The 14,731-nt window shown below is 48.0% G+C and overlaps 1 long non-coding RNA gene across 1 annotated transcript; it reads left to right on the forward strand.

The window, feature by feature from the left end:
- The first annotated feature begins 6,560 nt into the window (after nt 1-6,560).
- On the forward strand, nt 6,561-11,797 carry LOC146041755 (uncharacterized). Its single transcript, XR_014463576.1, has 3 exons — nt 6,561-6,630; nt 9,142-9,441; nt 11,753-11,797. It is a non-coding gene; the product is annotated as an uncharacterized LOC146041755 (long non-coding RNA).
- Nucleotides 11,798-14,731: the final 2,934 nt, after the last annotated feature.

Below are 14,731 nucleotides of genomic sequence, written 5' to 3' on the forward strand. Positions count from 1 at the left end.
TTGGACACTAGGGGGCAGCAGAGACAAAATTATACACAGAACACAGAAAACGCTGCAATTGGCTGTCCACATTTGAACAGCCAATCGCAGCGATCGCCGATGGGGACGGGCATCGCTGCCCCCCCTGGGCCACGAGGGAAGATGTCTGCTGTCAGGGACAGCAGCCATCGTCCCTCTGTCACCGCGTCTATAGACGCGGTGACACTTTAAAGTCATGACGTACATTTATGTCATGCGTCGGGAAGTACATCCCGACCATGACGTAAATGTACGTCAAATGTCGGGAAGGGGTTAATATTCTCATGGACTCCAACTGGGAAGTGTAAAGAGCATTTTTGTTTTTAGAAACAAAGGGATACATTGTTTATACCTCCAACAGCATAAATTGTGTCCCTTTGTTTCTAAAAACTACAACCGATTACTTTATTTACAGAGGAACCTTAGCCCGGTGGCTCAATCCCATCCCCCGCACCCTCTTGAAGTTTTTTTTTTTCAACTGTAACTGACACCAGTGCTTGAAGTGCCAGTTTGAGCAGTATGGTAATGTTCAGTGTCCTCCAATGGTGCACACAGGCATCGGCACCATTAGCAGCCGCGCCTGCACCTTCACCTCCGGCAGCCAGAATACCAGGCAGCAGCCCCATTCCACTCCTTCACCAGTGGCAGCTGGGACCTTGGGCAGTAGCCATCCCGCACCTTCACCGCCGGCAGCTAGGACCCTGGGCAGAAGCCATCTTGCACCTTCACCGCTGGCAGCTGGTACCCCAAGCAGCAACCATGCCCTGCACTGCCGGGGCAAGAGCACACCAGCAGCAGGGCAGCAGCAGGTGAGTCTCCAGTCTCAAGCGCAGTCACTCCTGGGGCTTTATGTTTGTTATCAGTGCCAGGTCACCAGTTGCGCCAATCCCCATAGTCATATATATATAGACTGGCAGACACTCAGTTAGTTTAGTGATATCACTCAGGTGTATGAAAGGGGGGGGGGTTGATACTGAGTAAGGGAAAAACACCTGGTTTCCCCCAGCACATAAAATTACATCAGGGCCCAGATGTAAAGACTACAGTACATGGTAATAGACTTCAGAGATCTTGGTTACTGCACCTAGCACCTAGATATAGCAATAGGGACACCCAATACACAGAGAAGCCTTGAAAATGGCTAGGTGGCTTGTTCATATAATTTGCCCAAGGGGATAGGAAAGGTTTATGAGGTGTAGAGCACGTGAGGGGTACAGGTGTGATATGGGGAAGGAGAGGTGGATGGGGTGTAGCGCAGAGGAAGGGAGAGGTGTAGGGTGATAGGGGAAGAAGAGGTGTATGAGGTATAGAGCAGAGGAAGGGAGAGGTGCAGGGTGATAGGGGGATGAAGAGGTGTAGAGTAGAGGAAGTGAGAGGTGCAGGGGTGATAGGGGGAAGGAGAGGTGTAGAGCACAGGAAGTGAGAGGTGCAGGGGTGATAGGGGGAAAGAGAGGTGTATGAGGTGTAGAGCACAGGAAGTGAGATGTTAAGGATGATAGGGGTAAGGAGAGGTGTATGAGGTGTACAGCAGAGGAAGAGAGAGGTGCAGGGGTGATAGGGGTAAGGAGGGGTGTATGAGGTGTAGAGCACAGGAAGTGAGATGTTCAGGGTGATAGGGGGAAGGAGAGGTTTATGAGGTGTACAGCAGAGGAAGAGAGAGGTGCAGGGGTGATAGGGGGAAGGAGACGTGTAGAGCACAGGAAGTGAGAAGTGCAGGAGTGATAGGGGGAAAGAGAGGTGTATAAGGTGTAGAGCACAGGAAGTGAGATGTTAAGGATGATAGGGGTAAGGAGAGGTGTATGAGGTGTACAGCAGAGGAAGAGAGAGGTGCAGGGGTGATCGGGGGAAGGAGAGGTGTATGAGGTGTAGAGCAGAGGAAGAGAGAGGTGCAGGGGTGATAGGGTTAAGGAGAGGTGTAGAGCACAGGAAGTGAGATGTTCAGGGTGATAGGGGTAAGGAGAGGAGTATGAGGTGTAGAGCAGAGGAAGTGAGAGTTGCAGGGGTGATAGGGGGAAGGAGAGGTGTATGAGGTGTAGAGCAGAGGAAGTGAGAGGTGCAGAGTGATAGGGGGAAGGAGAGGTGTAGAGCAGAGGAAGTGAGAGGTGCAGGGTGATAGGGGGAAGGAGAGGTGTTTGAGGTGTAGAGCAGAGGAAGTGAGAGGTGCAGGGGTGATAGGGGAAAGGAGAGGTGTATGAGGTGTAGAGCACATGAAGTGAGAGGTGCAGGGTGATAGGGGGAAGGAGAGGTGTTTGAGATGTAGAGCAGAGGAAGTGAGAGGTGCAGGGTGATAGGGGGAAGGAGAAGTGTTTGAGGTGTAGAGCACAGGAAGTGAGAGGTGCAAGGGTGATAGGGAAAGGAGAGGAAGTGAGAGGTGCAGGTGGAGGAAAGAAAGGTGTATGGGGTGTAGTGAAGGATACAAACCTTTCTCATTCATGGCCAATGGTGGACGTTTGACCAAGACAAGAGGTAAGAACATGGGGGTGATAACCTGGGAGTATATTCATCTGATTTGATGAGCTGCTTTTATGGCAGTAAAGATATAAAGTGTGACTTTATGAATAAACAGGAGATCCGGAAGGGATAGGAAGCAATTCTGCATCTTTCACAGTGAATCACAGACATAGGTTGTTCTGTAGCACTGGCCATGGTTGTTTGGTCATTTGCCTCTGACATACCTCCCAACACTCACGATTTCAGCGGGACAGTCCCGATTACCGGGTCCTGTCCCGCTGTCCCACCCGCGGCCGGACCCGCGAGTGTCCTTATTTCTGCAGCTACAAAGTTGGGAGGTATGCTCTGATAGTGTCCTACTTCCTCAGTACACATTGGATAGTGTTATGTACATAAGATGTGAGTTATTGGCAGAGCTACCAGGAAGCTGTGTATAATATTACACTGCATTATCCCTGTAATCTGCTTTTTAATTAATATCTCTAAGAATTCCCTTCAGAAGAAGTGATCCAGACCTGGTGAAAGGTTCCAGTTTGGGGCACAGAGGCAGAGACAGCAGCACCAGACCCAGACAGGAGGCATCGCCAATGGGTCTCTATACGTGTATCCTCCCCTGTATGCTGCTGCTGGGAGCAGTAATTCCAGGTAACATTCACGTAGTTCTCCTGTGTTAACCTATAATTGTCTTACAGTATATGTGACATGGTTCTGTCAGTGTATTACTGGGAACTAAACAAACATCAGCAAATGAATATGTTATGTGAGCTTGTGACAATCATATGGACACAGTCATTTGATTTATTTGTGTAAGCGCAGTGATGCTGATGTGCTGCATTATCCCCTGCAGGTGCTGCCGCTGATCAGGTGGTGGACGGAGCTCTCGGGGATCGGTTATCTTTCATGTGATTATACCATTCCAACCATATACAATAATATGGAATACTGTCAGTGCTGCTGGAGGCAATGTCCTAGTAGCTAACCTGGTTCCTAATGGAGATCCTCGGTGTTATGGTCAGTATGTGGGAAGATGCGAGATGTATAGGAATGGAAGCCTGAGACTGGATAGTATCACATACGCTGATCAGGGGATGTACACACTGACTGCTCAAAATGCCGAATTTACCCAGAGTTACACACAACAGATTCAGCTGAACATCTATGGTGAGTACTATGGACTATAGGTTCATTGGGGAAGATGTATTAACAATAAAAAATGCAAGGGTGATAAGGAGAGATAATCGACCAGCCAATCAGCTACTTACTGACTTTTTTAAAACACAGCCTGTAACATGGCCGTTAGCAGGTGATTGGCTGGATGTTTATCTCTCCTTATCACACTTGCATTTATCTCTTGTTAAGGCTTAATACATCTGCCCCATTATTCCTCATGTTACAGTCGAGATAGCCTTCACAATTGAACCCTAGGAGGCTTAGCGTTTATGGTATAGATGATAGACAATGTCTAGCTCATTAGGTCCACGTCCACCTAAAGCTTGAGCCAACCTACTGTCAATGTCAACCTACAGTATGTCGACCATTCTTAGGTGCCTACATAAGTGGTCAACCTAGTGATTGTCAACCTAGAAGTTGTCTTTCATCTATACCCTAACCCTTTGCCCTGTAGTATCTCCAGCACATGTGTCCCTGTTTGGGTGCCAAATGTGACAAGGTTTAGATAGCAAGAATAAAAGGTTGAAAACAAAACTTTTATTTTTCCAGCGGTTGTTTGGGCAGGCACAGATTTTCCAGCAGGAGCAGGTTACAGCGTTCTCTTTCACAATCAAAATAACAATTTAGATAACATATCGTAATCTTGGACCCCAGCCTATCACCTGGGCAGCTAGGTAACCTTCAGGAGCATTTCACCTGTCTACAGAAACCATTTCTAAAGGCAGCTCACTGGTGCAACTCATCAGCTTAGCTTCAGTTGATTTCTGAGCTGCAACCAAACGCTGAAGAGTAGTGCTAATAATAATTTGAAAATGAATCAATGGAATATTGGTAATCTAATTTATTCATACATGATATAAAAAACTTAATAAAAATAATGAGAATATGGTTCTATAATGGGACACATAGAACCATAACAACTTGCTGGTGACCAACTGATCCACACCCCTTTGAGTGAAGAGTATATATGTAATTCCTTGTATTTCTAGGGTGTAGCCAACTTTATATATGGTAAGTTTTACTCATTGTGAATAATATTTCCTGCAGTTGTGCTTCCTAATACCATTGCCTTATTAGACTTTGTTAAAAAAAGAAATCAACGCATCAATAATTCTATGCTTTTATTACACTACGTTTTCTTAAATACTGTTATTTTTGATAATTTTATAAATTCTATAGACTTGAGTTGTGTGTGCTTGCAGAAGCGTGATCAGTACCACAGATCCAGGTAAAGATTCTGGAGGATTCGGCCAAAGGACACCCCAAGCACAGAATGGATCTTGCTTATGCACAAAGTTCCAGTAATCGGTACTTTGCAACGGATGTCTGAACTCACCAATTAAACACCCCCTACTGCCCTTTCCCTTGAGAATCTCATTCATTGCTATATTTTAATGTTTTTTGTAGAAATTAAATCAGAATTAATTAGCATAACATTTTGTCTGATATCATTGTCCGATGGGAGAACCAATGTAATGTCCGATGGGAGAACCAGGTTTTCTTGTACCCCAGAAGAACAGATCAGAGGCTTCAGCAACCACCACTGATGTTCTTTTGTGTTCCAGCTGCCCTCACTGATCCACCAGTTCTCGGGGTCAATGCACCAGATGGTTGTATCGCCGGCAGGGATTTGACCCTCCGCTGTGACTCTGGCAGACAGGATGTAACCAGCTACACTTTTCATAGCGACAAAGAGGACGTCTGCTCTAAGCCCCATGTGACCTGCAGGGGGTCATTCCTGGACTTCCAGCCAATCACAGGGGGGGACACTGGTACCTACACCTGCACCATCCAGAACCCGGCCAGCACCAGGAGCAGTAACTCTGTGTATATGTATGTAATAGGTAAGAGTCTGATGAATGAGGAACATAATAAGGGGATTTATGTCTTACCTGTAGAATCCTTTATTCTGAAGCCATGACTGGGACCGTGAGGTGGGATTAGAGGACTGCAGCAGAGATTTCCGTTAAGCGCAGGCTAGAATTCCCATAGGGGAGCCACACCAACTGCCACTGAGTCCTAGCCGATGGCTGTCAGTGTTAGAGGTGTCAGTAGGTTTGACTTCTCTATTTGAACTGCAGCTTCTGGAGCCTCCACTGGCAAAGTCCAGCAACAAAGCCTTTTGTCTGTCCTGGAATGGGTCATGTTGGGAGGTATGGTTACATAACAATTCTAGGTAGAGTGGGGGTTATTCAGACCTGATTGCTTTTGTGCAAATTCGCAATCCTATCAATTATGGAACGACTGCACATGCGTACAGATTGTTGTACGCATGTGCGACCAAAAACAGCGCCAGAAATATTGAAAATATCTCATTGCGATCCCTTAGCAATTTGATGGACAGGAAGCCGCCATTTGTGGTGGACACCAGCCATTTTCTGGGAGTGTTAAGCTTTTTAAGGGAGGGTGTGTGACATCAGCGCCGGGCTGGATCAGCCGGTCTCTGTCGCAGAGTTGTGTAAGGGTAGGAGTTACTGGGAATGCTGCAGACTGGGAAAATCATTAGATGGTGAGAGAATTGCATGGGGATGCGCGACAAGATAGCGCATTGCTAAATTATTGCAATCCACTCGCAGAATTGCACAGGGTGAGTTTTCTTTCTATATGAAAGGCGGACATCTGCAAATATTCAGATAGCAATCAGGTCTGAATTAGGTTCAATGTGTTATTCTTTGTGCAATGTGACCTTTGTGATGTCATCACCAGTGCCGGTCTCCGGGGTGATCCTGACCAGTAACGCATCAGACTCGCTGGTCTGGCCAGGAATTAATTCAACTTTGCTGCACTGTTCTAGTGCCGGTACAAACGTCAGCTTCTCCTGGAGCCTACAGGGGGCAGCACTGCCTCAGGACCCCCGATACCTTCTCATCCAGGATAACTCCACCCTCATTATCAGCCCTGTCTCAGCCAATGATAATGGAAACTTCACCTGCACAGCTACAAACCCTGCAAACAGCGTTACCAGCAATGGCGTGCAGCTCAGCCTGGCCGGTGAGTGATACATGGAAATGGAGAATGTTAGTAAATAGAGGACATTACTTTACGATGTCTCTCTGCTTTGTGGCTACAGTGTTTGCTGTTAGGTAACTGCATCTATGCACAAACTACTCTATACAATGATGCAAGAATTATATCATAAATCCCCTTCCCGCCACAGAATAACCAATGCCGGTATACCAATAATACACTTCCACCCTGATGCAGAACTGGAATTAAGTACAATTACTGCATACTGTATATTAATTTGGATACAGATGTATATCAGTGCTGCACAAGGGTAAGTGCATACACTGAGTGAGATGCATCTCTCCAGGGCCGAAACTAGGGTTTCCGGCGCCCGGGGCAAGGCAGTCTTTTGGTGCCCCCCCCCCCACCCTAGTGATGCTGCGCGCCGGAGGCGCGTCGAAATTTTCGGGGGCGTGGCCTAATTTGGGGGCGTGGCCTATAATCGCTGCTCCCCCGCGAGGCCACGCCCCCATTTTGCCGCTATGGGGGCATGACCCAGAGGCTCTGTGAGCCTCTAGCCATGCCCCCAGCCCCCATGCCCCCAGCCACACCGTAATGCCCATTACATACTATACAACACTGCAATGCCCATTACATACTATATAACACTACGCAATGCCCATGACATACTATATAACACCGCAATGCCCATTACAAATAAATACTCCGTAATGCCCATGTCATACTTTATAACACTAAGCAATGCCCATGTCATACTATATAACACGACGCAATGCCCATGACATACTGTATAACACACCATACACATTTGACACATAAGTGCCACTTACCTATATGCTCAATGCCAGGGGCTTCATGCCGATGCCAAGGTGGACTGAATTTGCTTGTTGCCGAGGGGGATAGATCTGTGCCTCTGTGCTCGTTGCCGAGGGGGATAGATCTGTGCCTCTGCTCGTTGCCAAGGGGGATAGATATGTGCCAGTGTGCTCGTTGCCAAGGGGGATAGAATGCCAGTGTGCTCGTTGCCAAGGGGGATAGAACCCCCCCCTCCCCCGCCTGCGGGAGGCAGACAGGCAGGCAGGCTTGTCAGTGTGCCTGTGCCTGCCTGCCCGTCCCCTCACGTCTCCCCCGCTGTATTCGCGGGAGAGACGTGCTGCTGCTGTGCTGTATGATTTTAACATTTCTAACTCCCGCTGCTGGACCGCTAGCCAATGGCCGTTCGCGGTCCAGCAGCCAATCAACTGGTGGCTGCTGGACTGCGAGCGGCCATTGGCTAGCGGTCCAGCAGCATATGCAATACCGCAGCAGCACGTCTCTCCCGCATACACAGCGGGGGAGACGTGAGGGGACGGGAGCAGGGCAGCGGGGAAGCGGGGAGACGAGGGGGCGGCGGCGGGCGGCCATCTTTGATGTGGCAGCGGCTGCGGCGCTAGCTCCCCGCTGCTGCCGCTGGTCACACCAGCGTCCCCCTGCCTCCAGCGTCCCCCTGCCTCCAGCGTCCCCCTGCCTCCAGCGCCCCCTGCCTCCAGCGCCCGGTGCGCGTGCCCCCCCAGCCCCCCCCTAGTTACGGCCCTGATCTCTCACACTTAAGATGACCATAGACTTATGCGATTTGGGCCGATTTCACCTGATTCTGATACATTGGGCAGAGAAATCGGGTGAAATCAGGCAAAATCACGTGTTTTAGATCTGATCTAATGCATGGTCCCATGCGCATAGGAACTGAGCCCCCAAATCCCAAGAAACACAAAGGGTTTCAGAAATACCCCTTTTACATCCTACAAATAACCCAGGTCCAACCCGGGTTGTTGCTGAGTTGAACCTATTGCGGTGTGAATGGGCCTTCTCATAATAGCTGGGTCCAGTAACCGGCATTCTAACCCGGGATAAAAGAAGGGTTAAACCTGGGTCGGACCTGGGTTGCTGTGCAGTGTGATGAGGTAACCCGAGTCGGGGGATCTGGGTCCCGTTCACACTTTAGGGAGTAGGCAGTGTCTGCTCCAAGTGCTGCCTCTTCCCCCATCCCCCCCGATGACACGTTGCCGCTCCGTCCCATGTTGTAAGCCAAGTCGCTAACGGGGACCCGTGTCCAAATCCTGGATGAGACCTGACATTCGTGATGTGAAAAGGGGTATAAAAGACACATATTAATGCTGAAAGCAGCGGACAGCAACGTAGAGAAGTCACAACGCAAATTACTTAATTACAGCCAGTCATTCTAACCAGAGCAGCTGCACTCTGATTGGACGGCTCCGTAGAGAAGTCACAATGCAAATACAGCCAGCCATTCTAACCAGAGCAGCTGCACTCTGATTGGACGGCTCCGTAGAGAAGTCACAATGCAATTACAGCCAGTCATTCTAACCAGAGCAGCTGCACTCTGATTGGACAGCTGAACATGGGGTTTGTCTCCTATGAAGTACATGATACATTATACTACACTCATGTACTGAATAAAGTACATATTATGTATAAATTATTTACCTATTAGTTATCTACTTTGTTCTGCCATCTTATTCTGTCTCTGGATTGCAGCTGCGGTCTCCGCGGTGACGCTGCGCAGTAACACATCAGACCTGCTCTGGGAGGGAGAGGATTCTGTGTCTCTGCATTGCTCCGCCCAAGGCTCAGCCGTCACATTCTCCTGGCGACAGAATGGAGAACTATTGGATGGGACCCAGCATCCATCATATACCATTACACAGAGCGTCTCTCCCCCGAACTCCAATCTCACTATCAGCCCTGTCTCCAGGAAGGACAGTGGACAATTCACTTGTACAGGATCTAACTTGTCAAACAATGAGACCAGTCCTGCAGTGACATTGGACCTGGCTTGTGAGTATTGCTGCATGCTGCAAGGTGCGTCTAGTCCAGTGGTGGGCAATAAGCGTCCCTCCAGCTATTAATGAACTACACATCCCAGCATACCTTGCATCAGTTTCAGCATGGCTAAATAGCAAAACTAAGGCAAGGCATACTGGGATGTGTAGTACATCAACAGCTGAAGGGCCGCTCATTGCCCACCTCTGGTCTAGTCTATCAATGGCTTATTGATATTTGGGGTATTAGGAACAGTAATCAGAAGCTTCAACTTCAAGGCGGGCAGCTGACATCCGCGGAGCGTTCCCATGTGCGCGACTACCCGCCACCACCCATGCCCCTCATCTGCAGTGTTGGGTCTGTGCGCCAAGTGGACACCCTGTTCGTCGTGGCCGCAGGCACCCAGCATGTGCACATGCACAGAAATGCGCATACGCACTTCACAACCATCGAGCTAGCATGCGAATTCGCATGTGAAACTTATGTCGACCTTTTTGCGTGTTTACTTTTTTATGGTCGTCTTTTGCTTGCGTTGACCTTTTGACCCTTTAGACCGATTGCATGCCGACCTTTTGTCAACATCGACCTATTGTATGTCGATCTTTTGGTGTGTACCTTTTTACTGTCTATCTTGCACCGAGCACATGCATGCCGGTCACCCGTGCACGCACCTTCCCTTGAGCGCCAGATCCCTCCCCCTAGCTCAGTTTTTTCTTTAGCGCTGACAGGATCAGGACCGCCGATAGGGGGGTGCTATGGGTACAACTGACCAGGCCTGGCCGCTCTGACAGAGGGTAGGGCCCGGGCAGCAGCCCGCCAGTACCCCCATTCACTGCAGACACCTTCACCCATTCACTGCAGACACCTTCACGCATTCACTGCAGACACCCTCTCCCACTACACAGCGGCAGGCCGCAGGTCCTTTGCAGCTCGCCACACCTAGACATGGCTTACAGTGTGGGCGCTCAGCATGCCAGATGCTGGAGGAGGACAAGCCTGAGAAGCTGCTGCCACCATCGCAGGTATCATTTTAATACACAGCAGGGGAGGGGCTTGGTAGGGGCAGAGGGGCGGGATTTTGTCAGTCCCGGGCCCTACAATATCTAATGGCAGCCCTGGACAGGATGGAGGACTGTGTGTCTGTTTCTATATAGGACTTTTAGGACAGTTCCTCCTCAGAGGAATTAATTATAAAATGCAAAAAAGAGCTTAGTCTCTATCTGCTCTGAGGAGAGCAGGGTCAGCTCACAGTCTGAGAGGCAGCCATCTTGTCTCACTCAAACTTTCCTCAGAACAAAGTGAGGAAACATACCACAAAAAACAAACGTTCCGACCAAGTTGCTCACAAGAGGACAAGATGGACAAAGAGGACAAGATGGTTTTAAGAAACCATACTGGTATACCTGCTATACCAGCTCTCTTTGCTCCAGAATTTGTCCCAGCACTTAGCTCTAGTTGGGGAAAGAACCCAAAGTGATGCTACTGATAAGTTGGACTGCCACTAGGAATTTTGGGGCCCGGGACTAATTTCCAGCCAGTGCCCCTCTGGGCCCCACCATATCTTCCCCCACCCCCACCACCTCATTTCACCTCCCTCCCTTCACTTACAGCCCAACTTCTGCTCCCTTATTCCCTCCTGCTGAACACAGCAGGTCCTGAAGCACAGGCTTCTTTAATGCCTGATGAGTGCGGCCGATTAAAATGCAGCACCGGCTGGTGAGCCAATTAGAGCTTGTGTACCGGCAGTCGCTCTGATTGGCTAATGGTACACAAGCTCTGATGTAGCATTTTAATTGGCAGCCGGCGACCTTTATTGAAGAAGCCTGTACTTCATTTAGTGTGCCGAACACAGCACAGGCAGCACAGTGGAGGGAGTTGGGGGGGGGGGTTCTGTGGTGGGAAAAAATGAGCTGCCCGGGCCCTTCCAGAGGCTGGGACCCGGGACAGCTGTACCCACTGCAACCCCTATCGGTGGCCCTGCTTATAAGCTTCTGAGGAAAATACAGCTGAAGGTATCAATTGCAGCTGGTCCCCTCCCTTTTGTCCTGGATAAAGCTGAAAAACAGGGGGGCGTATGGTGGTTCCTTAGATTCCTTAATACCATCTAAGAACGCTTTCTTAAAGGCTATTAGAGCCACTTTAATGATTGGCCAATCTTTGGATTTTATATCAAATAATCGCAGCGTATGCTGGCTCGCAAGAGCAGGTTTACCTAACCTCGCTCCTAAACCCATAGAGGTATCTATCCTAGTAGATATTTGGCCCTGAATTAATCAACAAGGTTAAGATATGCTATAAGGCCCATACATCCTTCTCGCATCTCAAGGGTCCCCAATTCTGAGACCACAGTGGCGCCACCAGAGGATCAAGAGGAGACTCCTACAAGAGAAGGCTCACAAGAGGCGGACTGTCCTTAAACAGGAATCTCTCAATGAGAAACACAGGCTATGGTAAGTCACTTATACATAACCCCCACCTTGGCCTCTTTCAAGCTATAGCAGTTTGGAGACAGATCACCACAGACAGGTGGACTTTAAAAATTATAGAGAAAGATATATCCCTATCTCTTATCCATTTTCCACGTCAAACATTTATATGTACAACAAATTGCAGCCCTCTGCTAGATGAAGTGTTGTCCCCAGCACTATCTCAGGGCAGAATATAATCAGCAGACAAAACCAAGAAAGGTTGGACCAGTCATCTTTTCCCAGTACAGAAACTATATGGCTCTTACAGGCCCGTTTTGAATGTAAAAGCCCTAAACCTGTTCATAAAAAGAGGCCTTTCATTAAATACAAAAATCTACAAAAATCACAGAAGATTCAAAAGATTCTTCTGGAAGGACACAGTTTACCAATGGACGGTGATGGTCTTCGGACCTTTGAACGCACCATACATGTTTACTCGCCTGATGAAAGTGGTAGTGACTCACCTTCATCAGAAAGGGATTCGTTGCCTCATATATCCCTATGATCTACTAATAGTTCACCCAGACAGAGAGACTCTCCTCTCACAATGGAATCTCATTACAAATCTTCTCCTCGACCTACAGATGGAGCACGGCTCATCCTTTCAGGGGCTGGTGATTCCCTCGCCAGCCGCCACAAGGGGGCGTGTGCGCACGAGCTGCTCGTGCGCCCCCTTCCGATGGAGCTTCCCCCGGGTCCTCGACGCATTGCCTCTGGTCCCCAACACTTGCTATTACCTCCCCGCACCCCCCCCCCCTAACCCTGCCTGTCTCCCTGAGGCAGGGACGGGCAGGGTCCTGACGCCCAGCCACCAACTGACTGGGACACGCGTGCATGTGAGATGCTCGCGCTTCCCAGTCTAATGGAGTACCTCTCCACCAGCGCTCGCCAGCGGTGAGGTTATGGTGAGCGCCGGCAATGAAAGAGAGGGGCTCCAGGCATTTCACGTGAGCGGGGGGAATGCTGGGTTAATATTTATTGTATTTTGAATGTGTAAGAGTGGTGCGTCCATCTGTAACTGCAAGCCACAGAGGTTTGCAGGTCACTACCCAGTGACGGCATACGCTGTCACAGGCAGCAGTGCGCATAGGGACATACGGGGAGGTTGATCTGACCTCACTCAGCACACTAATTAGGCATCTGATAGTGAACTATTTAGCCCATTAATTACACTGAGATTTAGGACGTATTGTCCTCCCAGGATCTAACGGCACATTGAGCACGGTATATCTGCCTACATTACACTTATGTAAGACGTGACAGGTGCGGCCTGGACGCTGCCCTGTCTCCTAACACTGTATCCTTTTGAATGGTGTGGCAAACTCAGGGACTGGTATCAACTGCCAACCACTTATTGGATATTCCATTACTCACATTTGATGAGGGTTATGAGTGTATAAACATTCATTATTTATAACAACTGGCACGCACTACACATTCTTGCAAACATTGATTATGATAAGACCATACGTGTTCACCTCCGGTCAGGAATGGTATTTCCTTTTTAGAAAATGTCACTAGTCTTTTTACATTGCATGTTTGTTTTTTTGTTATCATTTTTTTTTTATGGAGACACTGTAGACATGATAACAGACATATTTGAAAATGTACAGTATACAGAATTTTCAGTAGCATACATCTGTAATATATAGTCAATCCTTGCGTTGAGTCCAATCATCATTCAAATCGTGATATTAACAGCAAATAAAGATTAGTTGTCACTTTAAAGAAAAAAAAATTCTCCGTCCAAAGGCACAGGTGGATCCTGAGCAGCTGCCCTAGTGAGATACCATGTAGTAGATTTTAGGCTTTCATGTATCATCTGTCTTGTGTTAAGTGGAAGGGTTGGTATATATGAATCCCATAGTAGAATTTTTTTTTCCACACTCGCACTTTTACCCCTATCAATAATTGCTTCCACTCAGTCCATCCTAAATAGGAAATTAAATTTAGTTAGGAATAAGGGAAATTGTGGGAGGGTAGGGTCAATTCAGCCGTGAAGGATGGTTTTCCTGCCCCCTGCACTCAAAGCTAGTATTAGTTTTTTACTTTCTCTTGTCATGCGTAGATCGGGATCAAAGATGCCCAATATTGCCCATTCCGGGTAAAGGGGACAAATGTAATTAGTTTGGCTTCCTCAAAATGTTTTACAAGGAGCCAAAAGGATGATTGGACAAGCCCATAGGCAATGGTAGGTATCTGCATTGTCAAGATGACATTTTGGGCAGGTATGGGCATCAGAGGTTCCCAAATGAAAACGTCTGATGGGAGACAAGTATGAGTTATGGTAAACATTGAGAAAGAGTTCCGTGTACATACTAGCCTTGAGTGTTTGTCGGGAATATAAGAGGCCCTTTTGTAATTGTGGAACAGTCAATGAGGGGAAGTGGTCTAACCATGTATTTATTCCTTCTTTAATTGTAGTATAATCGAGGATTTGCCTCAAAAAGGTGTAATGTATAGATACTGTATAGCCCTAGAGGTTGGAACTGGGTAAGAGAGCATGGTGTCTAGCGTGTTATTCCAGTCCATGTCTGAAAAATGAGAGAGCACATGAAAAACATAAAAACTAGCTGGTATAAATGCTAAGGGATATGGGATAATCATAGAGTATTGTGCAGATAATTCAGAAAAGCGTAGAAGATGCATTTCCTCTTTCATAACTAGTGAACTAATAGAGGTAACTCCCGCTGAATTCCAAGCTGAGAAGGGATGAGCAGCCATGCCGTTGAGAAAAGCCGGATTTTGAAGAAGAGGTAAATATAAGGAGTGGTATTGATTTAGACCAGTTGAATGTAGTAACATATGCCACATCTTTCTTGTTGACCATAAAAGAG

Source organism: Crinia signifera, chromosome 19 (genome assembly GCF_055691185.1).
Source record: "Crinia signifera chromosome 19, ASM5569118v1, whole genome shotgun sequence".
In the NCBI taxonomy this organism is placed as follows: domain Eukaryota; kingdom Metazoa; phylum Chordata; class Amphibia; order Anura; family Myobatrachidae; genus Crinia; species Crinia signifera.